A 26,793-nucleotide genomic window follows, 5' to 3' on the forward strand; every position below is an offset into this window, starting at 1 on the left:
ACACCCAAGATTGATCTCTTCTAGGATGGATTGATTGGATCTCCTTGCAGTCCAAGGGACTCTAAAGAGTCTTCTCCAACACCACAGTTCAAAAGCATCAATTCTGCGGCGCTCAGCTTTCTTCACCGTCCAACTCTCACATCCATACATGACCACTGGAAAAACCATAGCCTTGACTAGACGGACTTTTGTTGGCAAAGTAACGTCTCTGCTTTTAAATATGCTATCTAGGTTGGCCATAACCTTCCTTCCAAGGAGTAAGCGTCTTTTAATTTCATGGCTGCAGTCACCATCAGCAGTGATTCTGGAGCCCAAAAAAATAAAGTCTGACACTGTTTCCACTGTTTCCCCATCTATTTCCCATGAAGTGATGGGACCAGATGCCATGATCTTAGTTTTTTGAACGTTGAGCTTTAAGCCAACTTTTTCACTCTCCTCTTTCACCTTCATCAAGAGGCTCTTTAGTTCTTCTTCACTTTCTGCCATAAGGGTGGTGTCATCCGCATATCTGAGGTTATTTATATTTCTCCCGGCAATCTTGATTCCAGCTTGTGTTTCTTCCAGCCCAGCGTTTCTCATGATGTACTCTGCATATAAGTTAAATAAGCAGGGTGACAATATACAGCCTTGACGTACTCCTTTTCCCATTTGGAACCAGTCTGTTGTTCCATGTCCAGTTCTAACTGTTGCTTCCTGACCTGCATACAGGTTTCTCAAGAGACAGGTCAGATGGTCTGGTAGTCCCATCTCTTTCAGAATTTTCCACAGTTTATTGTGATCCACACAGTCAAAGGCTTTGGTGTAGTCAATAAAGCAGAAATAGATGTTTTTCTGGAACTCCCTTGCTTTTTCGATGATCCAGCGGATATTGGCAATTTGATCTCTTGTTCCTCTGCCTTTTCTAAAACCAGCTTGGACATCTGGAAGTTCACGGTTCATGTATTGCTGAAGCCTGGCTTGGAGAATTTTGAGCATTACTTTACTAGCATGTGAGATGAGTACAATTGTGCAGTAGTTTGAGCATTCTTTGGCATTGCCTTTCTTTTGGATTGGAATGAAAACTGACCTTTTCCAGTCCTGTGGCCACTGCTGAGTTTTCCAAATTTGCTGGCATATTGAGTGCAGCACTTTCACAGCATCACCTTTGAAGATTTGAAATAGCTCAACTGGAATTCCATCACCTCCACTAGCTGTAGGCAGTCTTAATTCTATTAATAATTAATCAAATGTGACAGAAGTGATTCTGTGTGGCTTCTGCAGCTAGGATAGCTTCCCTGACATGCTCTCTCTGCCAAACTGTATGCTTTGGGGAAAGTTAGTCACCATGCTGTAAGGACACTCAAGCAACCTATGGCGAAGTCTAGATGGAGAGGAACTACAACAGCACCAAATTGCCAGCCATCGCAGCTGGAAACAGATCCTTCAGTCCCAGTCAAACCTGTAGATAACTGTAGCCCCACCTGACATCTTTTTGAAAAAATATTTATTTATTTGCCTGGACTTAACATTCAGAAAACTAAGATCATGGCATCCGGTCCCATCACTTCATGGCAAATAGATGAGGAAACAATGGAAACAGTGAGAAACTTTATTTTGGGGGGCTCCAAAATCACTGCAGATGGTGACTGGAGCCATGAAATTAAAAGACGCTTGCTCCTTCGAAGAAAATCTATGACCAACCTAGACAGCATATTAAAAAGCAGAGACATTACTTTGCCAACAAAGGTCCATCTAGTCAAAGCTATGGTTTTTCCAGTAGTCATATATGGATGTCAAAGCTATGGTTTTTCCAATAGTCATATATGGATGTGAGAGTTGGACTATAAAGAAAGCTGAGCACTGAAGAATGGATGCTTTTGAACTGTGGTGTTAGAGAAGACTCTTGAGAGTCCCTTGGACAGCAAGGAGATCCAACTAGTCCATCCTAAAGGAAATCAGTCCTGAATATTCATTGGAAGGATTGGTTGCTGAAGCTGAAACTCCTACTTTGGCCACCTGATGTGAAGAACTGACTCATTTGAAAAGACCCTGATGCTGGGAAAGATTGAAGGCAAGAGGAGAAGAGTATGACAGAGGGTGAGATGGTTGGATGGCATCACCAGCCCAGTGGACATGAGTTTGAGCAAGCTCTGGGAGTTGGTGATGGACCTGGTGTGCTGGAGTCCATGCAGTCGCAAAGAGTTGCACACGACTGAGTGACTGAACTGACTGCGGTGCCTTAGTTGTAGCGTCAGTGATCTTCAATCCTTGTTGCAGCATGTGGGATCTTTAGTTGTGGCATGGAAACTTTTAGTTGGAGCGTGTGGGATCTAGTTCCCCAGCCGGGGATTGAACCCAGGCCCCCTGCATTGGCAGCGAGGCGTCCTAGCCACTGGACCACCAAGGAAGTCCCTCTAGCTGATATCTTGACTGTCTCTTCATGACACAGTCAGAACCACCTAGATAAGCCAGCCCTGAATTTCTGGCCTACAAAAAACTGTGAGATAATAAGTGCATCTTGTTTCAAATTATTGACTTTGGGTCATTGTTAGGCTCTAATAGCTCATAGCACTAATAGTGGCAATCCCTGTAGCGTAGTGGTAAAGTCTCAGGAGACTTGGGTTTGATCCAGGGAAGATCCCCTGGAGGAGGAAACAACCCACTCCAGTATTCTTGCCTGGAAAATTCCACGGACAGAGGAGCCTGAAGGGCTACAGTCCGTGGGGTTGCAAAGAGTTGGACACGACTGAGTGCACACACGTGCGCGCACACACGCACACGCACGCACAAAAGCTATTTATTTTGGTAAGGCATTTCAAAGGATAAGGATGGAAGTAGGGACTCTGGGGTTAGAAAGACATGTATTTTGAAAACCAGCTCTTCAATTTCCTGGGTGTTGGAGTGAAGGCATGTTATGTTACCTCCTGGAGCTCCCACGGTACATCCAGAACATGACATGAGGCCTGCAGAACCCCCATGACATAGAGCCACCCCATCCTTCTCAGTTTCCTTGTCCTCTTCCATTTCATATGCAAGTAAGACACGCTACTCTCAAAGCAGAGAAGAGTTTAAAAAAGATTGGTATATATAAAAAAGATGACTAGTAAAGACCTACCATATAGCACTCTACTCAATACTCTGTAATGGCCTATATGGGAAAAGAATCTATAAAAGAGTGGATATATGTATATGTATAACTGATTTCACTTTGCTGTATATCTGAAACTAACACAACATTGTAAATCAACTATACTCCAATAAATTTTTTTTAAAAAAACAAGACTGTATGTCAATAAGCACTGCAGACTATGGGTTATCACGATTCTCTTATAATGAGAGGGCTTGAGAATTGTTTGGCTGAAGTTGCCTTAGGCCAGGTTTTATTAAAGCACGATAGATTTTCAGGCCTATTCCTCGTTGGGGTCAATGAGTTTAACAAGTCTGTCTCCTGCCTTGGTAACATAATTGCCTTTATTTATTTGAAATGCACCTCCTCATAGTTGCATATCTTATTTTCTTCATTTGCAATGCAATAAGGAGTAGATTTATGATTAGTCTTCTTATGAAAGGGATTATTACATCAGTTCTTACTATGTGTCATATACTTTGTGAGAACATTTTTAGTTAAATGTCAAAACACAATCCTGTAATATCTGTCATTTGTGCCATTTTATAGATTAGGAAACAGATATAAAAGTCAATAATAATACTTTGCCACCTAGTATTATGTGACCTTGGCTAGTTATTAAACTTCTAGTTTCCTCATCTGCAAAATGGTGTAAAAGAACAGAACCTATAGAAAATAAGGTTGATATGAAGATGAAAGGAGATAATGTGTCTCAAATACTTACAACAGTGTCTGGCATATTCTGATATATGTCTGATTATTATTTTATTATTTTTTAACCAATGTTTCAGAAATTCAGAGCAAAAGTTCCTCCTAAGCCATTTTCCTTCACCCTTGATATTTTTCTCCTGTAATAATAGTCCTTCCCATTTTTTATAACATTTTTTACATCCAGTTGATTCTTTTAACAGTTTGATGCCTCAGCATCATTATCTTGTTTCTTCAGCTGAACAAACTAAGGCTCACAAAGGTGAATGAAAATTGCTCAAAGAACTTTAGCAAGTTGCAGAAACCAACTGAATCCAGCTTAAACTGAAGTTCATCTCAAGATGCAGGGGCGATTCAGGAAACCCAGTCTCTTGTATGAACCACATGGAAGGGAGCCAGGAATGAAAAGACATGGGAAAAAGGAAGCTCCAGGGAACTTGGGGAATGCTGCTTCTCTTTCTTGCTCCTTTTCTCTGTTCCTCATGGGCTGTCTCTATAATTTTCTCTGAAGACTGACTTTCTCAGCTTCTCAGAAAAAATGGTTGGAAGAATCAAAGTCTCTCACAACTTCCAAATTCACAAGTTATCACTCCAACCATAGGAGAGATTGACCTCCTGCTCCTCTTTGTTTGGATTCCACGTGACCACAGATGGGACCTGGATGGACCAGCTTGGGTCTGGGGCTTTCCCCTGGTCTGGTCAAACTTCATCCATGAGTGGCACCGTGGTATACACACTGCTGCTGGACACTCACTCCTGTAGATTCCTTCAACTGTGTCCAATTCTTTGTGACCCTATGGACTATAGCCCGCCAGGCTCCACTGTCCATGGGATTCTCCAGGCAAGAATATGGGAGTGGCTTGCCTGCCCTCCTCCAGGGCATTTTCCCCACCCAGGGATTGAACCTGCATCTCGTGTCTCCTGCATTGGCAGGCAGATTCTTTACCACCTGTGCTACCTGGGAAGCCCAGGAAGGTCATGAAAAACACTCCAGAAGGAGCCCACAACATGAAGTAAATTTCCTTCCATTTTACTCATTGGGTTAACTGAAGCAGGATTATCTTCTAGAGTTTCTTTATCAAGAGGCCAACACTTTTCCTACAAGACTTCATCTACTTCTCTTCAGGAGACCAGCACTCCTGGGATTCGGGCTGGGGGACATGTGGGTACTTCTCTAATTGTGGTCTTTCTACAGATGGAGCCAGCCTTATACACAAGCAGTGTCATACATTATATTATTCACTCCTTCTCCTGGTAAGAGAATTCTATATTCCTATCATTTGCCCTCTGACTTGCAGTATCTTCCTGGAGAAGGAATATACTCCCCTAGGTTACTAGTATCAAAACTGTGGACATATGATTTTCTTTAGCCAATGGAACCTTAACTGGGAGTGACAGACTGAGACCAAGCAGAAATACTGAGCCACTGCAAATGTCAGCCGTGTTTGTTTTCCCTCTGCCATTAGAACGGCATGTCCCTTCAGTTTGGATCTTGGAATGAAAAAGACACACAGAGCAGAGCACTGCCCCCTGCCTTTGCCTCTGACAGTGACCCAAGAGAGAAATGATCTTTTAAAACAGAACTCATCTGAGACTCTCTCTTGAGAGTAGGCCTTTAAAAGGGGTGAGGGTAGGAAGGAGAGGGAGGCAGTAACTGGGTGAGTCCAGATTTTTTTTTTTTTTTTTGCCATCAGGGGAGGTGGTTATTAGACCTTTCACTGAGAGCAAGAACTTTGGAGGAGATGGTTGGTGGGGAGTGGTGATGTGTTTGGTTTTGAACATGCCAAATTGAGGTGCATGGGGGGAGGGAATGCAGTAGATAGTAGGATTAATTAGTCTGTATTAGGAAGGAGACCAAGCAAGAGTTATGGGTTGGTGTTTGTCTGCTCATAGAGCTACTTGAAGCCTTGAAAGTCAGTGAAATAACAAAGAAACATAAGAGAAGGAAGGAAACGACGTTAAGGCACACCAATGTTGGAGGAAATGGTAAATGAGGAGGAGCAGGGTTAGGGGGTGGGTGGAGCCTAGGCAGGCAGGCGGAGGAAATGGGAGAGATACATGCTACAAGGGATAGTGAACTAAACCACTGGCATCTGAATTCCTCTTGGGAAAAGAATTGCCTTTTTTTCTTTCAAAGTCATCAATTTATATGAGCTTCGAAAGAGTTCCATGAGGTGTATTTAGAGGGGAACATATATATTTGTCCCCAGTAACCAGTGAGGAAACTAAGATTCAGAAGGATACATTCCTTGCCCAGAGGGTTTTTTAATTTTAACTTTTAATTGAGGGGGGAAAATAACATACAATTGACCATCTTAATGATTTCTAAGTGTGCAGGACAGTGGTGTTAAGTATATTCACATTGTTGTGTAACTCATCTCCAGAATGTTTTCATCTTATCAGACTTGGTACTCGTTAATCAACCCCTCCCTATTTCTCCCCTCCCTCCAGCTTCTGGCAGCCAGCATTCTACTTTCTGTTTCTATGATTTTGACTACTCTAGATCATTCACGTATTGGCTTGGCCAAAAAGTTCATTCAGGTTTTTCCACATGATTGTATGGAAAAACCCAAACGAACATCTTGGCCAACAAATAAGTGGACTAATACACTATTTATCTTTTTGAAGCTGGTTTATTTTATTAGCATAATGTCCTCAAGGCTCATCCATGTTGTAGCGTGTATAGGAATTTCCTTCCTTTTTAAGATTGAATATATTCCATTGTGTGCATATAGCAGATGTTGTTAATCTACTCATTTATCTTTGGCCACTTGGGTTGCCTTCTCCTCTTGGCATTGTGAATAGAGCTGCTATGAAGATGGTGCTTTGAGACATGTTGGACAGAAAGGGAATCCTAGGAACATAGTGTGAAGATAACAGAAGGAATGTCATTACTGCTCCATATGAAAAAATGAGGAGAGCTTACCTCCTGAGAGAGATTGGGAGAGGAGAGAGGTTTGGAGCTGGGCAGGAGAAGTAGGAAGAGATGATCCAGGGAGATGAGGTGATGTAGGGAACACCTGGAATGAGGGGCCAGTGTGTGTGTTCAAAGACCAGAGATGTAGTTACAGATGAAGTGGTTACAGTAATTGTTTTACTCCATCCCCACTACTTAACACATTTGGGGAAAATCTCCTACACACATACATACACATGTTCTGAGTAAGTTGCTTTTGGCGGAAACTGAGAAAGGGAAAGTGGAAAATTCTGAAAGAGATGGGAATACCAGACCATCTGACCTGTCTCTTGAGAAACCTGTATGCAGGTCAGGAAGCAACAGTTAGAACTGGACATGGAACAACAGACTGGTTCCAAATAGGAACAGGAGTACGTCAAGGCTATATATTGTCACCCTGCTTATTTAACTTATATGCAGAGTACATCATGAGAAACGCTGGGCTGGAAGAAACACAAGCTGGAATCAAGATTGCCGGGAGAAATATCAATAAGCTCAGATATGCAGATGACACCACCCTTATGGCAGAAAGTGAAGAAGACCTAAAAAGCCTCTTGATGAAAGTGAAAGAGGAGAGTGAAAAAGTTGGCTTGAAGCTCAACGTTCAGAAAACTAAGATCATGGCATCCGGTCCCATCACTTCATGGGAAATAGATGGGAAAACAGTGGAAACAGTGTCAGACTTTTTGGGGGGGGGCTCCAAAATCACTGCTGATGGTGATTGCAGCCATGAAGTTAAACGACACTTACTCCTTGGAAGGAAGGTTATGACCAACCTAGATAGCATATTTAAAAGCAGAGACATTACTTTGCCAACAAAGGTCCGTCCAGTCAAGGCTATGGTTTTTCCAGTGGTCATGTATAGATGTGAGAGTTGAACTATAAAGAAAGCTGAGCATCGAAGAATTGATGCTTTTGAACTGTGGTATTGGAGGAGACTCTTGAGAGTCCCTTGGACTGCAAGGGGATCCAACCAGTCCATCCTAAAGGAGATCAGTCCTGGGTGTTCATTGGAAGGACTGATGTTGAAGCTGAAACTCCAATACTTTGGCCACCTCATGCAAAGAGTTCACTCATTGGAAAAGACCCTAATGCTGGGAAGGATTGGGGGCAGGAGGAGAAGGGGACGACAGAGGATGAGATGGTTGGATGGCATCACCGACTCGATGGACATGGGTTTGGGTAAACTCCGGGAGTTGGTGATGGACAGGGAGGCCTGGCGTGCTGCGATTCATGGGGTAGCAAAGAGTTGGACATGACTGAGCGACTGAACTGAACTGAACTGAGAAAGGGATTAAGTTTTCGGTCTGGTTTGATATAGAACAGGCAGAGTGAGTGAGCAAAGAAGAACAGAACAGGCTTTCACTTGTCCCATGCAGGAGAACAGTTCTCCTAGAGTTAGCAGAGGCAACTCTGAGAGGGTTAGCTCCCTGGAAATTCACGGACAATTCAGGGAGGGCTTTGGGCTTCCCTGATGGCTCAGATGGTAAAGAGTCTGCCTGCAATGCAGGAGACCCGAGTTCTGTCCCTGGAGAAGGAAATGACAGCCCACTCCAGTATTCTTACCTGGAAAATCCCATGGACTGAAGAGCCTGGCAGGCTACACCCCATGGGGTCACAAAGAGCGACTAACACACATTTGGACTTCCATAGAATGTACACTAGGGATTTGGACTTCCACGTAACACAGCTAGGAGCTTGGATGCAATCTTACGTCGAACAGTGCTTCTTAAATTTCAGTGTGTCTCCACACCACCTGAGGGTCGTGATGAGATGTAGATTTTGATTCCGTCAATCTGGAGTGAATCATTTCAAGCAGGCTCAAGCTCATGGGTGATGGTGGTGCTGTTGTGATCTTCCCACCATACCTTGAGTCCTAGGGCTCTAGCTCTCAAAGGGATGGAAAGTTCCCGATGGCATCATACTGCCTCTCTCTCTCTGTCTTTCTGCCTTTCTGTCTCTCTCTCTCTCTCCCCACAATACCCACCCCCATCATCGTCTTTATCTCATCCTCCTCTCCCAGTGTTCCTGAGAAATCTGGGCTCCCATGTCCTCTGGTGACAGAGAAAGCTGTCAAGAAACCACTGCTTCCTTGTTAGCCCTTCTCCTCAGTCCCTGCTCTGTCCCCACCCAGGCAGTGTAAGAGGTCATGCCGGGTATGCTCAGCATTCCCTTCTGCCTGCTTTGGCCCAGGGTATTGGAACAACAATCTGCAGGGGGGGAACCAAAGACTCTTTCTCCGTAGCTGGCCTTAGAACTGCCTATCTCAGAAAGAGGGAAGGAGGTGGAGAAAGAGCTTTAAATGGTATTTTTCTTGAGAAAGATCGCTCTGGGGAGCCAAGCATGAAATGAGAGTGTGATTGGGAGAGGGCCGTGTGGTCAACTCCCTTGTTTTCCACAGATGTTGCAGGAGTCGGAGCCAGAGTTCAGGAAAAATGTTTTCCCGCAGACCCACCCCTGCCCCAGAGGCTGTGAGGAAGTTGGCAAATGACATCCAGATCTAGCTGGGCCCTGGCAACCTCACGGAAATGGGAAAATTCACCGAATCTGAGGGGGAAATGGTGGCCAGAGAGCATCTAACGTGAACAGAAGTGAGGAAGAGGCAGGAAGCCTCACCACATGGTGTAGAGCCCTGTGCTAGAAGCTTCCCAGTACGTATCTCAGCTGCTGGAGGAAACCCCTTGCTTGCTCAGCAGGTGCTTCTTTTGCTGGGAGGGCTGTCTGCCTCAGAGGCAGCCCAGCTCGCTCAGAAGCATGCACTGTGGAAGTGATCTCAGGTGGCCTTGGACTGTGGTGGCTTGAAGTAGGGTTTCAGTTCCTGGCCAGAGATTGGAGTCAGGCCATGGCAGTGAAAGTGCAGAATCCTAGCTTCTAGACCACCAGGGACCAGTGGCAAGACCCTGGCCTGTGACCTTTGTAGAACTGAGTTCTTATAAAAAGGCAGAATGGAGTGAAACAAATAATGTGTTTATTAGGAGGAAAAAGTACATGTGAATAGGCACACACAGACAGACTGAGAGAGAGAGTGCCATGCCCTCATGATAATTTGAATCACTTATTATAGGGCATTTTTTCTGGGTTTCTTTTGGCCAGTCAGTTTGCTTTGCCCGACTCTGAGTCCATATTTGGTTTATCTCAATGTGTGTGTACACACCACATCACTTCGCCAAAATGCATTCTAGTGAAGAGGCCTGTGGGTACATTGACATCACCTATTATGGGGTAGTACCCCCTCTTTGACCTCTGAAGAGCCTTTCAGTGCATGTGTAGTTGGGAAGGTGTCCTTGACCTCAAGAATGAGGAATGTGAAGTCTCTTTCTCTGGGCATGGCCCAGCTTCCCCCTCCAGCTATTGTCTTCACTTTGGAGTGTCTGTCCACAGGGAACCAACTCCACCTGATCAGCCTGGGGCCCATCTATCTCCTGCCTCAGAAAGTCTACCTCTTACCTGGAGCTGAAATCTTTTCTCATCTGTGCTGTGAACTTCTGTGCTAATGTGCTTGCTTGCATGTACAGTTGCTTCAGTTGTGCCTGACTCTCTGTTACCCTATGGACTATAGCCCACCAGGTTCCTCTGTCCATGGGACTCTACAGGCAAGAATACTGGAGTGGGTTGCCATGCCCTCCTCCAGGGGATCTTCCCAATCCAGAGATCAAACCCATGTCTCTTATGTCTCCTGCATTGACAGGTGGCTTCCTCACCACTAGTGCCACCTGGGAAGCCCCTTTGTGCTGATGCTGTCCTCCAAAACCACAGCAAGCAGGACACCCCCTGCATCTCTGCTCTGCTTCCCTCAGTCAACAGAGCACATCTCAATCATGTCCATTGGCCTATCCGATCCTCAGAGCTTCCTGGAAGATAGCAGGGGGCAGGTCTTCTCCCAGGGTTTCAGATAACAGAGTGCAAACCTTGAGATGCTGCTTGTGCTTGTGGGAGAGGCTGTGAGTGCAGACTCTAGAGTCCGGCTGCCTGGGTCACACCCCAGCCATTGTTGGCTGTGTGTCTTTAGATGGCCTCTTTGACCACTCTGAGCCTATGTTTCCTCTGCTGTAAAATGGGCATAATGATATTACCTACTAGAAAGAGTAGTTCAGTTCAGTTCAGTTCAGTCGCTCAGTCCGACTCTTTGTGACCCCATGAATTGCAGCACGCCAGGCCTCTCTGTCCATCACCAACTCCCGGAGTCTACCCAAACCCATGTCCATCGAGTCATTGATGCCATCCAACCATCTCATCCTCTGTCGTCCCCTTCTCCTCCTGCCCCCAATCCTACCCAGCATTAGGGTCTTTTTCAATGAGTCAACTCTTCGCATGAGGTGGCCAAAGTATTGGAGTTTCAGCTTCAACATCAGTCCTTCCAATGAACACCCAGGATTGATCTCTTTTAGGATGTAGTGAAGTCCAAAAAAAATAGAAGTCAAGTACTTAACCTGGGTTTGTAGGAACTTCCTGTCTGTTCTTGCGGAGGAAGAGGAGAAAAAGATAGAGGTTAGATGACTCACTCAAGCCCAGAATGGTGCCACCAGATCTAAGACAGATATTCTGAGGCTGAATCCGGTACTTACCCCTTACATTCAGTATCTTGCACTCCTAGGCCCATCAAAGACTGAAACTGTCCCCTGACCCTCACCTTGGCGGGTGAAGTCAACCCTCACCTGCACTGACCTGTTCACAGTAGGTGGTCAGCCCCTGATTGGGGTTGGGATAGCCTCCCTGACCTGCCTCCCCAACCCTCCACAACAAGCCTGAAAGGGCTGTGTCAGCTCTTCTGACCTTGGAGTTAGGCACTGTCCTTTCCCCTTCAGCCTCTTTTCAAATACGGACACCCTCACTGGGTGGGAGGAGCGGTGGGAACCTCCCTCTGCTGAAGCCTGTCCTGGTCTAGTCATGCCACAGATGCTAACCTGCTGCTGTGCCAAGCAGTGTTACTGCCTGTGTCACAGGTGAAGAGGAAAGTCCAGAGAGGTTAAGCAACTTGCCTGAGGCCACACACTACCACTGATGGCACAGGGCTTTGAACCGTGCAGTCTGGCGACAGTGTCTGTGCTCATCACCTATAGGGTATAGTCCCCAGCTCCTTCTGTCTTATAAGAGGAGGGGAAGACAAATATTTCTAGAAGGCTTCCCCTTCACAGGATGGTTTCTAGCTTGTGTCACCCTCCCTTGTTTACACTCTCTAGTCTGTTCCGTGTCAACCCAGACAGAAAATGGAATCTCTCCCTCAGTTTCTATCTCATCTGATCCTCCCTGCAGCACTCTGAGGGGATCACTAGTGCCTTTAGTTTGACAGCAGATGGACCTCAGAGAGGTGAAGTAACTTGCCCAGAGGACAGAGTTGTGTTCAACAGAGTTTCAGCTAGTGCTTCCTGTACAACCCCGCCTCCAAGCTTGCAGGCAGCATCCAACGCCCTGGGGGGCCTTCTTCAGATTCTTTCGGGATGTCACAATAGGCACTCGGGGCTGGGCAGACCCTAGGTCTGGCCCCTCCAGAAACAAGCCTCAATCAGCAGGGTGGGGAGGACATCAGGGAACCATAGGAGGTGATGACAGTGTTGTCCTGTGAAGCAGGCGGAGCAGGTTTCCAGAGTCTGGGATGGGGAGTGAGTGAAAGGTCCAGGCAGGCATTCAGGTCAGGAGTTTCAGCTGTTTCCACAGAGTGAGGAGTTGTGGAATCCAGCCATGGGATTGGAAAGAATCCAGTGCATAGGGCCGGAGAATTAGCAGGTGTGTTCCATGCTGCTGCTGCTGCTGCTAAGTTGCTTCAGTTGTGTCCGACTCTGTGCGACCCCATAGATGGAAGCCCATCAGGCTCCCCTGTCCCTGGGATTCTCCAGGCAAGAATACTGGAGTGGGTTGCCATTTCCTTCTCCAATGCATGAAAGTGAAAAGTGAAAGTGAAGTCGCTCAGTCGTGTCCGACTCCTAGCGACCCCATGGACCGCAGCCTACCAGGCTCCTCTGTCCGTGGGATTTTCCAGGCAAGAGTACTGGAGTAGGGTGCCATTGCCTTCTCTGAATGTGTTCCATGAGGGCTGCCCAAACACTGATAGGATTAAGCCCCAGGGAGATGACTGGAGAGGTGGGATATTACACCCGCTGATCAGGAGGGAAGATTTCTGAGGCCACACTGCCTAGATTCTCACCCTTGTGCTTCCATTTGTTACCTGTGGGATCTTGGCGAGTTACTCAAATCTTTTCTCTCTTGCGTTCAGGACCTAAGTCATAAATAGGATTCTTATGAAGATGAAATAGATTAGAAAGAGAAAAGCAGCCAGATATCTGTAAACTGGCCCAGCACTAAAAGCTAGGTTGTTAGGTGCTGGTCTTGCCCTTGCTGCCAGGCTAGTGTTCTCTTATTTATATATTCTTTGGCTGTGCTGGGTCTTAGTTGCTGCACTCAAGCTTTCTTTGGTTGCAGCAAGTGGGGGCTACTCTCTAATTCTGATGTGCGGATATCTCATTGCAGTGGCTTCTCTCGTGGAGCACAGGCTCTAGGATGGGTGAGCTTCAGGAGCTGCACATGGGCTCAGTAATTACTTGCCCTGCAGCATGTGGATTCTTCCCCGACTGGAGATTGAACCCATGATTACTGCATTGGCAGGAGAATCCTCAACCACTGGATCACCAGGGAAGTCCTGTGGTATTCTCCTGCTGAACATAAATAATCTCACAACTGAGACCAAAAAAAGGGCTATTTTACATTTTTTCTAAGTATCTACAGAGACAGGGTTGCCGTGCAAACCACAAAAATACCAGACATCTCGCTTTCCAAGCTAATATGAATAAATGACTGCTGCCTCTTTATAAATTACTTTTTTAGCCTCTGTCTAGTCTTCCCTCTTTCTTGATAACATCCACTAAGGTATCAAATTAGAATTATACTTGCTCCTTTTTTAAATTTTATTGAAGTATAATTGATTTACAAAGTTGTGTTAATTTCTTCTGTGTAGCAAGGTGCCTCAGTTTACCATATGGAAAAGAATGTGTGTGTGTGTATATATATGTGTGTGTGTGTGTGTGTGTGTTTACATACATACACACATTCTTTTTCATATCCTTTTCCATTATGGTTTGTCACAGGATATTGAATATAGTTCCTTATGTTATACAGTAGGACCTTGTTGCTTATCCATTCTCTATATAGTAGTTTGCCTTATCCTTGCTCCTTGGTAGCACCCAATATGGAGCAAATCCCCACTTCCTAGAATTCTCTCCAAGATCACCTGACTTCAGCTCCTATAAGTACACATCCTATAAGTCCTTTCTGACACCCTCTGCTGAAACACCCCATAGTTCCCTGTGATATGCACTCTCCCTCATTACAACGAGCCCATCAACCCAGCATTCAATCACAGATTGTTCATGGTGGTCTTTGGTTGGAGGGCATGGAAATAGTTAATAAGCAGAATCATGTAGAACAGTTTCTGACACAGAGTGAGCACCATGCCAGAGATGCCATCATAATTACTGAGTAGGTTACAAAGACAGCCTCCAGGACAGGGAGATCTGAGAGAAAAAGCTTCAGGACAGAGGCCAAGTAGAATAGAGGATGTACAGTCAGGAGACTTCACTTTAAGTCATTACTTACCCCTCCAAACAGTAATTCACATTTTATTTTATACTTCAGAAGAGCCTGACACAGAGTTGAGTGTTCAATGCGAAGGACCTCACTTATTCACTGAGGTGCCATGGGTCAGTTGCTTAACCTCTCTGAGCCTCAATTTTTCCATCTGTGAAAAATGGGAAAAATAAAAATACAGGCTTGTTTGAGTCTTAAATGATACATTAGATGAGATGGCTCTCATTGATATCTTCAGGACATTCCATCCAAATGCAGAAGAATACACCTTCTTCTCAAGTGCACATGGAACATTCTCCAGGATAGACCACATCTTGGGTCACAAATCAAACCTCAGTAAATTTAAGAAAATTGAAATCATATCAAGCATCTTCTCCAACCACAACGCTATGAGACTAGATATCAATTACAAGAAAAAAACTGTAAGAAACACAAACACATGGAGATTAAATAACACATTTCTAAATAACCAATAGGTTACTAAAGAAACCAAAAGGGAAATCAAAAAATTTCTAGAAACAAATGACAATGAAAACACGACAACTCAAAACCTATAGGATGCACCAAAAGCAGTTCTAAGAGAGAAGTTTATAGCAATACAATCCTACCTCAAGAAACAAGAAAAACATCGAATAGACAACCTAACTTTTCACCTAAAACAACGGGAAAAAGAAGAACAAAAAATCTCAAAATTAGAAGAAGGAAAGAAATCATAAATATCAGAACAGAAATAAGTGAAAAAGAAATTAAAGAAACAATAGTAAAGATTAATAAAACTAAAAGCTTGTTCTTTGAGAAGATAAACAAAACTGACAAGCCTTTAGCCAGACTCATCAAGAAAAAAGGAGAGAAGAAGCAAATCAACAAAATTAAAAATGAAAAAGGAGAGGTTACAACAGTGCAGAAATAGAAAGAATTATAAGGGACTGTCGTGAACAACTATATGGCAATAAAATGGATAACCTGGAAGAAATGGACAGATTCTTAGAAAAGTTCAATCTTCTAAGACCGAACCAGGAAGAAATAAAAATTATGAAAAAACCAATTACAAGCACTGAAATTGAGGCTGTGATCAGAAGTCTCCCAAAAAACAGAAGCCTAGGACCAGATGGCTTCACAGGGGAATTCTATCAAACATGTACAGAAGAGCTAATGCCTATCCTTCTAAAACTCTTTCAAAAAATTGCAGAAGAAGGAACACTTCCAAACTCATTCTATGAGGCCACCATCACCCTGATATCAAAACCAGACAAAGACAACACAAAAAAAGAAAACTATAGGCCAGTATCACTGATGAATATAGATGCAAAAATCCTCAACAAAATTTTAGCAAACAGAATTCAGCAACATATCAGAAAGCTCATACACCATAATCAAGCTCAGTTTATTCCAGGAATGCAAGGATCCTTCAATATATGCAAATCAAACAATGTGATACACCATATTAACAAATTGAAATATAAAAACCATATAGTTATCTCAATAGATGCAGAAAAAGCCTTTGACTAAATCCAGGCACCCATTTATGATTAAAACTCTTCAAAAAATGGGCATAGAAGGAAACTACCTCAACATACTAAAGGCCATATATGATAAGCCTACAGCAAACATTATTCTCAATGGTGAAAAATTGAAAGCATTCCCCTGAAATGAATGCTGAAAGATCAAGAACAAGATAAGTGTGTCCACTTTCACCACTATTATTCAACATAGTTCTAGAAGTCCTAGCTACAACAATCAGAGAATAAAAAGAAATAAAAGGAATTCAGTTCAGAAAAGAAGAAGTAAAGTTCTCACTGTTTGCAGATAATATGATACTGTACATAGAAAACCCTAAAGAGAGTATCAGAAAATTACTAGAGCTACTCAGTGAATTTAGCAAAGTTGCAGGATACATAATAAATGCACAGAAATCACTTGCATTTCTATATACTAACAATGAAAAAATCAGAAAGAGAAATTAAGGAATCAATCCCACTCACCACTGCAACAAAAATAATTAAATATCTAACTAAATATCTTAACTAAGGAGATTAAACAACTACACAGAAAATTATAAAATGCTAATGAAAGAAATCAAAGATGACATAAACAGATGGAGAGATATTCCATGTTCCTGGGTTCAGTTCAGTTCAGTCCCTCAGTCGTGTCAGACTCTTTGCAACCCCATGGACTGCAGCACACCAGGCCTCCCTGTCCATCACAACTCCCAGAGCTCATGTCCATTGAGTCGGTGGTGCCATCCAACCATCTCATCCTCTGTCATCCCCTTTGCCTCTCACCTTCAATCTTTCCCAGCATCAGGGTCTTTTCAAATGAGTCATTTCTTCACATCAGGTGGCTAAAATATTGGAGTTTCAGCTTCAACGTCAGTCTTCCCAATGAATATGCAGGACTGATTTCCTTTAGGATGGACTGGTTTGATCTCCTTGCTGTCCAAGAGACTCTCAATAGTCTTCTCCAACGCCAGAGTTCAAAAGCATACATTCTTCAGTGCTCAGCTTTCTTTATATCCCAACTCTCACATCTATACATAACTACTGGAAAAACCATAGCTTTGACTAGACGGACCTTTGTTGGCAAAGTTATGTCTCTGCTTTTTAATATGCTGTCTAGGTTGGTCATAACTTTCTTTGAAGTAGCAAGTGTCTTTTAATTTCATGGCCGCAGTCATCATCTGCAGTGAGTTTGGAGCCCAAAAAATAAAGTCTGTCACTGTTTCCATTGGTTCCCCATCTATTTGCAATGAAGTGATGGGACCAGATGCCATGGTCTTAGTTTTCTGACTATTGAATTTTAAGCCAACTTTTTCACTCTCTTTCACTTTCATCAAGAGGCTCTTTAATTCCTCTTCGCTTTCTGCCATAAGGGTGGTGTCATTTGCATATCTGAGGTCATTGATATTTCTCCCTGCAATCTTTATTCCAGCTTGTGCTTCATCCAGCCCAGCATTTCTCATGACGTAGTCTGCATATAAGTTAAATAAGCAGGGTGACAATATACAACCTTGACGTACTCCTTTCCCGATTTGGAACCAGTCTGTGGTCCCGTGTCCAATTCTAACTGTTGCTTCTTGACCTGCATACAGATTTCTCAGGAGGCAGATTAGGTGGTTGGGTATTCCCATCTCTTGAAGAATTTTCCATAGTTTGTTGTGATCCACACAGTCAAAGGCTTTGGTGTAGTCAATAAAGCAGGAGTAGATGTTTTTCTGCAACTCTCTCGCTTTTTTGATGATCCAACGGATATTGGCAATTTGATCTCTGGTTCCTCTGCCTTTTCTAAAAACAGCTTGAACGTCTGAGTTCATGGTTCATGTACTGTTGAAGCCTGGCTTGGAGAATTTTGAGTGTTACTTTGCTAGCATGTGAGGTGAGTGCAAATGTGCAGTAGTTTGAACATTCTTTGGCATTGCTTTTCTTTGGGATTAGAATGAAAACTGACCTTTTCCAGTCCTGTGGTCCCCGTAAGTTTTCCAAATTTTCTGTCATATTGAGTGCAGCACTTTCACAGCATCATCTTTTAGGATTTGAAATACCTCAATTGGAATTCCATCACCTCTACTAGCTTTGTTCATAGTGATGCTTCCTAAGGCCCACTTGACTTCACATTCCAAGATATCTGGCTCTAGGTGAGTGATCACACCATCATGATTATCTAGGTTGTGATGGTCTTTTTTGTACACTTCTTCTGTGTATTCACCTCTTCTTAATATCTTCTGTTTCTGTTAGGTCCCTACCATTTCTGTCCTTTATTGTGCCCATCGTTGCATGAAATGTTCCCATGGTATCTGATTTTCTTGAAGTGATCTCTCGTCTTTCCCATTCTATCATTTTCCTTTATTTCTTTGAATTGATTACTGAGGAAGGCTTTCTTTTCTCTCCTTGCTATTCTTCAGAACTCTGCATTCAAATAGATATATCTTTCCTTTTCTCCTTTGCCTTTCACTTCTTTTCTTTTCACAGCTATTTGTAAGGCCTCCTCAGACAACCATTTTGCTTCTTTGCATTTCTTTTTCTTGGGGATATTCTTGATCAGTCTCCTGTAAAATGTCATGAACCTCTGTCCGTAGTTCTTCAGGCACTGTATCAGATCTAATCCCTTGAGTCTATTTGTCACTTCCACTGTATAATCCTAAGGGATTTGATTAAGGTCATACCTGAATGGTCTAGAGGTTTTCCCTACTTTCTTCAATTTAAGTCTGAATTTGCCAATAAGGAGTTCATTATCTGGCCACAGTCAGCTTGCGGTCTTGTTTTTGCTGACTGTGTAGAGCTTCTCCATCTTTGGCTGCAAAAAATATAATCAATCTGATTTCAGTGTTGACCATCTGGTGATGTCCATGTGTAGAGTTTTCTCTTGTGTTGTTGGAAGAAGGTGTTTGCTATGACCAGTGCATTCTCTTAGAAAAACTCTATTACCCTTTGCCCTGCTTCATTCTGTACTCCAAGGCCAAATTTGTCTGTTACTCCAGGTACCTCTTGACTTCCTACTTTTGCTTTCCAGTCCCCTATAATGAAAAGACATCTTTTTTGGGTGTTAGTTCTAGAAGGTCTTGTAGGTCTTCACAGCACTGTTCAACTTCAGCTTCTTCAGCATTACTGGTCGGGGCATAGACTTGAATTACCGTGATATTGAATGGTTTGCCTTGGAAATGAACAGAGATCACTCTGTCATTTTTGAGATTGCATCCAAGTACTGCAACTTTTTTGACTATGATGGCTACTCCATTTCTTCTAAGGGATATTTCTCAGTAGGAAGAATCAATATTATGAAAATGACTATACTACCAAATGCAATCTACAGATTCAGTGTGATCCCTGTCAAATTACCAATGTTATTTTTCACAAAACTAGAACAAAAATTTCCAATCATATGGAACCACAAATGTTCCTGAATAGCCAAAGCAGTCTTGAGATAAAAGAATGGAGCTGGAGGAATCAACCTTCCTGACTTCAGATTATACTACAAAGCTATAGTCATCAAGACAGTATGGTACTGGCACAAAAACAGAAATATGGAACAAGATAGAAAGCCCAGAAATAAACGCATGCACCTATGGGTACCTTATTTTTGACAAAGGAGGCAAGAATATACAATGCAGCAAAGACAGCCTCTTCAGTAAATGGTTCTGGGAAAACTGGACAGCTACATGTAAAAGAATGAAATTAGAACACTTCCTAACACCATACATAAAGATAAACTGAAAATGGATTAAAGACCTAAATGTAAGATAGAAACTATAAAACTCTTAGAGGAAAACATAAGTAGAACACTTGATGACATAAGTCAAACAAGATCCTCTATGACCCACCTCCTAGAGTAATGCAAATAAAAAACAAAAGTAAACAAGTGGGACCTGATTAAACTTAAAAGCTTTTGCACAGCAAAGGAAACTATAAGCAAGGTGAAAAGACAACCCTCAGAATGGGAGAAAATAACAGCAAATGAAACAACTGACAAAGGATTAATTTCCAAAATATACAAGCAGCTTATAGAACTCAATGCCAGAAAAACAAACAACCCAATCAAAAAGTGGGAAAAGGGCCTAAACAGACATGTCTCCAAAGAAGACATACAGATGGCTAACAAACACATGAAAAGATGCTAAACATCACTCATTATTAGAGAAGTGCAAATCAAAACCACAATGAGATATCAGCTCACACCAGTCAGAATGGCCATCAACAAAAAGTCTACAAACAATAAATGCTGGAGAGGGTGTGGAGAAAAGAGAACACTCCTGTACTGTTGGTGGGAATGTAAATTGATACAGCCACTATGGAAGACAGTATTGAGATTCCTTAAAAAAAGAAATAAAACCACTGTATGACCCAGCAATCCGACTCCTAGGCATATACCCTAAGGAAACCAAACTTGAAAATGACACATGTATCCCATTGTTCATTTCAGCACTCTTTACAATAGCTGGAACATGGAAGCAATCTAGATGTCCATCGACAGATGAATGGATAAAGAAGTTGTGGTACACAATGGAATATTACTCAGCGATAAAAAGGAATGCATTTGAGTCAGTTCTGATGCAGTGCATGAACCTAAAACCTATTATACAGAGTGAAGTGAGTCAGAAGGAGAAAGATAAATATCGTATTCTAACTCATATATACAGAGTCTAGAAAAATGGTGCTGAAGAATTTATTTACAGGGCAACAGTGGAGAAACAGACATAGAGAATAGACTTATGGAAATGGGGATAAGGGAGGAGAGGGTGAGATGTATGGAAAGAGTAGCATGGAAACTTACATTACCGTATGTAAAATAGATAGCCAATGGGAGTTTGCTGAATGGCTCAGGAAACTCAAAGAGGGGCTCTGTATCAATCTAGAGGGGTGAGATGGGACGAGAGATGGGAGGGATGTTCAAATGAGAGGGGATATATGAATACCTATGGCTCATTCATGTTGATGTTTGACAGAAAACAACCAAATTATGTAAAGCAATTATCCTTCAATAAAAAATAAATAAAAAGAAAAAAATTACAGGTTTATATTGTTACTCCAATGAAAGTGAGTGTGCTGTAGTCTAGGTTATGGTCATAAAGCTATCCAGTTATTCCAGCTGGTACCTAAGGCTGGCAAAGCACAGAGAGCAAGGCTGATTTAAAGTCAGATTCCTGAAATTCCTGCAATTTTTTACCTTCTTACAGAAGAGGCCAGAACTGTCCCTCTGAACTGTGTGACTCTATAGCAGTGGTGAAAAGGCATCTGTCAGGAACCCCTTCCTTAGCCTCAAGTTTCCATCTAAATCTTTTTCCAGGGAGATGAGGAGTGATGAAAAGCTTTTGGCTCCATGTCACTTATTAACACAACCAAGGTGCTTCTTTGAAACTTGATTTTCCTACAAAATGGTAGTAAAGTTAATTCCGAACCCATATATTTGTCATGGGGATCAAATAAAAAGGTGCATATGGGACCCTGTTGTCAGCCACACACAAAAGATTATCTGTTCCTCTGGGACTGCCTCCCACAGTGTGGTCTCTCACCTGGGGACACAAGGGTCTGCTCCCTGAGGGCTGAGCTGCTGGCCATTGGCCAAGCCGCTCTTTCATGGTCTCTGGGCATTAACCCCTCCTGTAAAGCCACAGGTGTCAGGGAGGCTTCATGGAGCCCCACACTGGGCTGATAGAAAACAGATTTCTTCCTCTTTTAACAGACGAAAGGAGAGCAGTGGGGTTAGTGGGGTGGCTGTACTACACAAGCCACCCAGGTTTCTTCCAGCTGATTTCTGTACCATCTTTATTGATTTTTAAAAAAACTGTTTAATAATAGGAAGTGTTATCTTTATTTTTTTTTAAGTTTTTTGGCCACACAGAGTGGCTTGCAGGATCTTAGTTCCCAGGAATAGACCAGGAATAGAACCCATGCCTTCTGCAGTGGAAGCACAGAGTCTTACCCACTGAACCACCAGGGAAATCCCTTGTATCATCTTCAGGGTGTCATCCTTTTCTCTGGTTGAAACTGGGTTGCTATCTTGTCAGCTTTCCAGCATGCAGGGAGGAAAAAAAGCAAGTCCTGCACAAGGGATTTTATCTTTAAGGAGGTGACGAGAGGTTCCATGCATCATTTACCCTCATTCATGTCACACTTCAGGGAAGGATGACAGATGGAGTCTCTAGCTTGGTGACCATGTGCCCAGCTTCAATTTGAGAGTTTTATTGTTCTAAGTTCAAGATCAGGAATAACAGAAGCAAGAAAAACATCAGGGAAATGAATATAGTCAGCCCTCAATACCTGCAGATTCCACATCCATGGATTCAACCAAGCAAGGATAGAAAATATTTGGAAAAGAATTCTAGGAAGCTCCAAATAGCAAAACTTGAATTTGCCATGCAGTCAACTATTTACATGACAATTACATTGCATCTAGTGTTACAGATAGTCTAGAGATAATTTAAAGTATACAAGAAGATGTGCATGGTTATATGCAAGTACTATACCATTTTATATGAGGAACTGAAACATCCATGGATTTTGATGTTGGGATTGGTGGTCCTGGAACCAATCCCTTGCAGATACCTAAGGACAGTTGTACAGATCAATTCACCCATCAGATCACTGAGTCTGAGCCAGCATCTCTACTGAGTAAATACCTGGGTGAAAAGCAGAGACAGGGTCTAGTCAATTGCTTTACTTTAGCATGGGTCATCTTTAGCATGACCCAATTCTAAAGATCAAATATTTGGAATCATCCCTGTGAATCTTCACTTTTTCCGTTTCCTTGTAGATAACGGGCACTGGGCAGACAGAGACTTGGCTGGATAACTCAGTACGTGAGTTATCAGTACATAACCCCCACACATAGGTGTATGTGTACAAACCTACTGAATACATACGCATGCAACATAGATTTACAGTTGCATAGATCCTAATCTTATACTAGGAGATCACACCTAGTTGCCTTCCTCTTTCCAGTGGTCCTGTGGCTTTGCTGGAAAAAAGCAGTCTTAGGAGCCAGAGATCTAGATTCACATGCAACCCATGTCATTAATACATAGTGAAACTCTGGACAAGTTAGTCTGTCTTAACTTATGTTTCCACATTTGTAAAATGAGTATACTGTTACCTCTCCTGAAATATTTTACAGTTAATTACAGTGTCATACTTATTTGTTTGACATAATGCTTTAGGTAGTTATTTTATTATTATTAGGCTATTGAGGCCCAGAGCAAATTAATGGCAGACCAGGAATTTCCCATCTCCCTCCTTAATATAAAGTAAGATCCCTTTCTGCTCTCAAGTACACTTATTTCCTTTTAAAAATTGGTTAAGTCCTTTTTTAAAGGTTCATTGTTTTTTTTAAAGTAAATGTACGTACAGAAAAATGTGTAAGTCATAAGTATATAGCTCACTGAGTTTTCCAAATGGAGAATGTGCCCCACGTTATTAGCGTTTAAATCAAGAACTAGAACATCACCAGCAGCCCCCTTACTACCATCTCTAAAGGTAACTACCAGTTTACATTATGGGTTTCCCTGGTGGCTCAGTGGTAAAGAAACTGCCTGCCAATGCAGGAGACAGAAGAGACATGAGTTTGATTCCTGGGTCAGGAAGATCCCCTGGAGAAGGAAATGGCAGCATACTCCAATATTCTTGCCTGGGAAATCCCATGAACAGAGGACCCTGGCAGGCTATAGTCCTTGGGGTGGCAAAAAGAGTCAGACATGAGTTAGTGACTAAACACCACCAAACAACATAACAACTTTACACTATAGATTAATTTTGCCTTTTTATACTTTATACAAATGGAATCACAAATAGATGTTCTTATGTCTGGATTTTTTTTAAGTCTACATGATACTGGAGACGTGCATTCATATTGTGTGTAGTTGTATCTTGCCTGATCACTCTTATTCTGCACAGTGCCCAGTGTATATACTGCAATTCACTGATCTATTCTACCGTTGTTGGGCATCTGGATGGTTCCTGAGTTTGGGCTATTATCAATAATGCTGCCATAAAAATCCTTGGATGTGTCTTTAGTTCATGCATTTCTGTTGAGTACATATCTGTGAGTGGAATTTCTGAATGTTAGGATTTGTACATGTTCACCTTCTGTAGATACTATCATGCAGTTTTACAAAGTAGCTGAATGTTCCCTGCTTTTAATTGGTAGGAACTCAAGAAGCTTTGATAGTTCTGTCTGTTCACAATCTCTCTCACTGTACTTCCTAGAATCTATGAATTGTAATCTTACTCTTTGGGTATAAGAAATCAATAGCTCTTGGGTAACCCAGTGTACTAGTTATCTATTGCTACACACACACACACACACACACACACACACACACAAACCTCCTCCAAATAAGTGGCATAACTAAATGAAAAATACATATTTATTATGTCTCATGCTTTAGGTGGCTGAGGAATTGGGGAATGATTTGGCTGCTGATTCAAACATTCAGATGCAGACTCGAATGAGATTGAATCAGATGTTGGTCTGGGCTAGATGAAATCATCTAAAAAGTTGACTGGGGCTAGATGATCCACTTTCAAGGTGGTTCTCTCATATATAACTAGGAAGTTGGTACTGACTGTTGGCAGAAAGCCTCAGTTTTTATCCACATGAGTCTATCCACAGGGCTGCTGAGTGTCCTCACAACATGGTGGCTGGCTTCCTCCATGTGAGCAGTCCCAGAGCCCAAGGCAGAGGCAGCAATGTGCTTTACGGCCTTGCCCTGGACATCATACACAGTCACTTTCTCATTATTTTATTGATCACCCAAGTCATCCTTATTCAGCATGGGAGGGCACTCTACTAGGGCATGAAAATCATAAATTGAGGATCCTTTGGGGCAGTTTTGGAGGCTGGTCAATATACCATTAAGCCCTTCTTTCCACCAGTTGAAGACTTTTTTCTGTAATAATTGGAGCCCTAAGTGATTAGCACAGGGAGCAGGTAAATTCTGATGGGCAAATAGAGAGAAATAAGAAAGGATACATAGAATAATATATAGAACAAGTCAAGTGTAAGGAGAAAGACTTGGCTGAATATAGCAGCCAAGAGGCAGCTTTAGCATTTCGAGTGTCTGAGTAGGAGTGAATGAATAAATAATGTGTGAGTTTGAGTCTAGGGGGTGGCATGAGAGACTGTATATAAAGTGCCAGAAGTGCCTTTCTTTGTTTACTAATTGGGTCATGGTTTTGGACCATGAAGGCTCAACTCTGGCATTGCTTCTATAAAAATAGTAGCCCAAATTGAGTATTCTCAACTTTTCTCACAGGTTATTCAGTTTACCATCCATCCATCCATTCACATATCCATATCTTATTAAGCATACAGCAAATGCCAGGTTGTATTCAAGAAGGCAATGGGGGTGCAGAAATGAACAAATGCACCAACCTTACTTGGGTGATGACAAAGAGGGAACTACCATTTATCGTTCACCTACTGTGTTCCAATACTTCCACATTTATTGTTTTAAATAATTCTCATAGCTACTCTATATGTTAGGCATAATGGTTCCCACTTGGCAGATGGATAAACTTGAGACTTGAAAATTTAACTGATTTACTCAGAGTTGGAGCTGAAAAATGGTGAAACTGAATCCTCTGCAGATACAAAGTAGAAAGTGATTAAATGTGAAAGAAAAGTACACATATAATACAATGGCAGCTCAGAGAATGGGGTGAATTCTTTGGCCTGGGAAGGTAAGAGAAGACTTAATGGAAGAAGTGGGATTTCAGCTAGATCTTGATTGATGAGTAAGAGATGATGGGAAAAGGCCATATGTAAGGAATAAAGAATATCTAAAACAAAGGCATAAAGGTAGGAATGAATATTAATAATGATATACATAGAGATGCACAGGGACATACACATATAATGTGGCTAGAGAAATATGCATAAAGGAGAGAACTGGCTGATAGAGGTGAACAATATGTATTAGGGCCACATAGATAACAGGCAGATGCCAGACCTAGTTATTCATTAATGCAACAGGAATTCAGAGAAGGCTAGATCATCATTTGTATAACTGAGTGTGAACTCCTTTCAGATTGTATGGATAACATCTTCGTCAAGGTTATTAATAATTAAATCAGGAGTATTCCTTGACACCCAGTAAAAAAAAAAATATAGATCAACAAACTATATAACAGTATACAAATTATTGAATTAAAAAATGAGAAATGTCATTGATCAGCAACAATCACATACTGATGATGAGGTCTGCTGCTAGTTAATGATAATAGTAGAATGTCTAGAAAAAGACAACAGGCCCTGAGGCTAGTTAAGTACCAGAGAAATCCAAGAATCTCAGAGCTGGGAGTTGCCTGAAGCATTATTTACTCTAACTTTGCTGTTTACATATGAGAAAACCAAGGCCAGGAAGTAGGAGTGACTTGTCCTTCTAATTCACCACAGCGTTGTGAAAAGAGCAAGACATAATTCCTGACCTGGGTTAAGCTATGAGATTAGAGAGTGCTGTGAAAAATCCCTAGGTAAAAAACGTGTTAGGAATTGAACTGTGTCTTCCACAAATTCATAATTTGAAATTCTAACTTCCAGAACTTCAGAATATGGCCTTATTTGGAAACAGGGTGAGTGCAGATGAAATTAATTAAAATGAGGTCATATTAGGGTAGAGTGGGCCCTGAATACAGTATAACTAGGGTCCTTATTAAAGGGAGGTTTAGGTGTGCACAAGGGCAAAATGCCAAGTGAACATGAAGACAGAGATCGAGATCGGGACAGTGTATCTACAAAGCAAGAACACCTCAAATTTCCAGCAAACAACTAGGAGTGAAGAGAGAAGCATGGAGCACAATCTCCCTCACAGCCCTTAGTAGGAACCAACCCTGTGACACCTTGATACTTGCCTCCTAGCCTTCTGAACTGTGAAACAATACATTTCTGTTCTTTAAGCCCTCACTTTGCAGTGTTTGTAATGGATGCTTTAGGAAACTAATACAATCACTAGAAGAAA

At 42.2% G+C, this 26,793-nt stretch overlaps 1 protein-coding gene and 1 non-coding gene across 4 annotated transcripts in view; one reads left to right on the top strand and one right to left on the bottom strand.

Moving 5' to 3' along the window:
- Nucleotides 1-26,793, top strand: part of LOC145505040 (uncharacterized) — a 387,325-nt gene that overhangs the window by 96,628 nt on the left and 263,904 nt on the right. The gene's annotated exons all lie outside the window — the stretch shown is intronic.
- TRNAG-GCC (transfer RNA glycine (anticodon GCC)) lies at nt 2,314-2,386 on the bottom strand. The gene has a single exon. It is a non-coding gene; the product is annotated as a tRNA-Gly (tRNA).

The sequence above is a fragment of the Giraffa tippelskirchi genome, chromosome 5, assembly GCF_054371585.1.
Source record: "Giraffa tippelskirchi isolate mGirTip1 chromosome 5, T2T-mGirTip1v1.2.pri, whole genome shotgun sequence".
Classification (NCBI taxonomy): domain Eukaryota; kingdom Metazoa; phylum Chordata; class Mammalia; order Artiodactyla; family Giraffidae; genus Giraffa; species Giraffa tippelskirchi.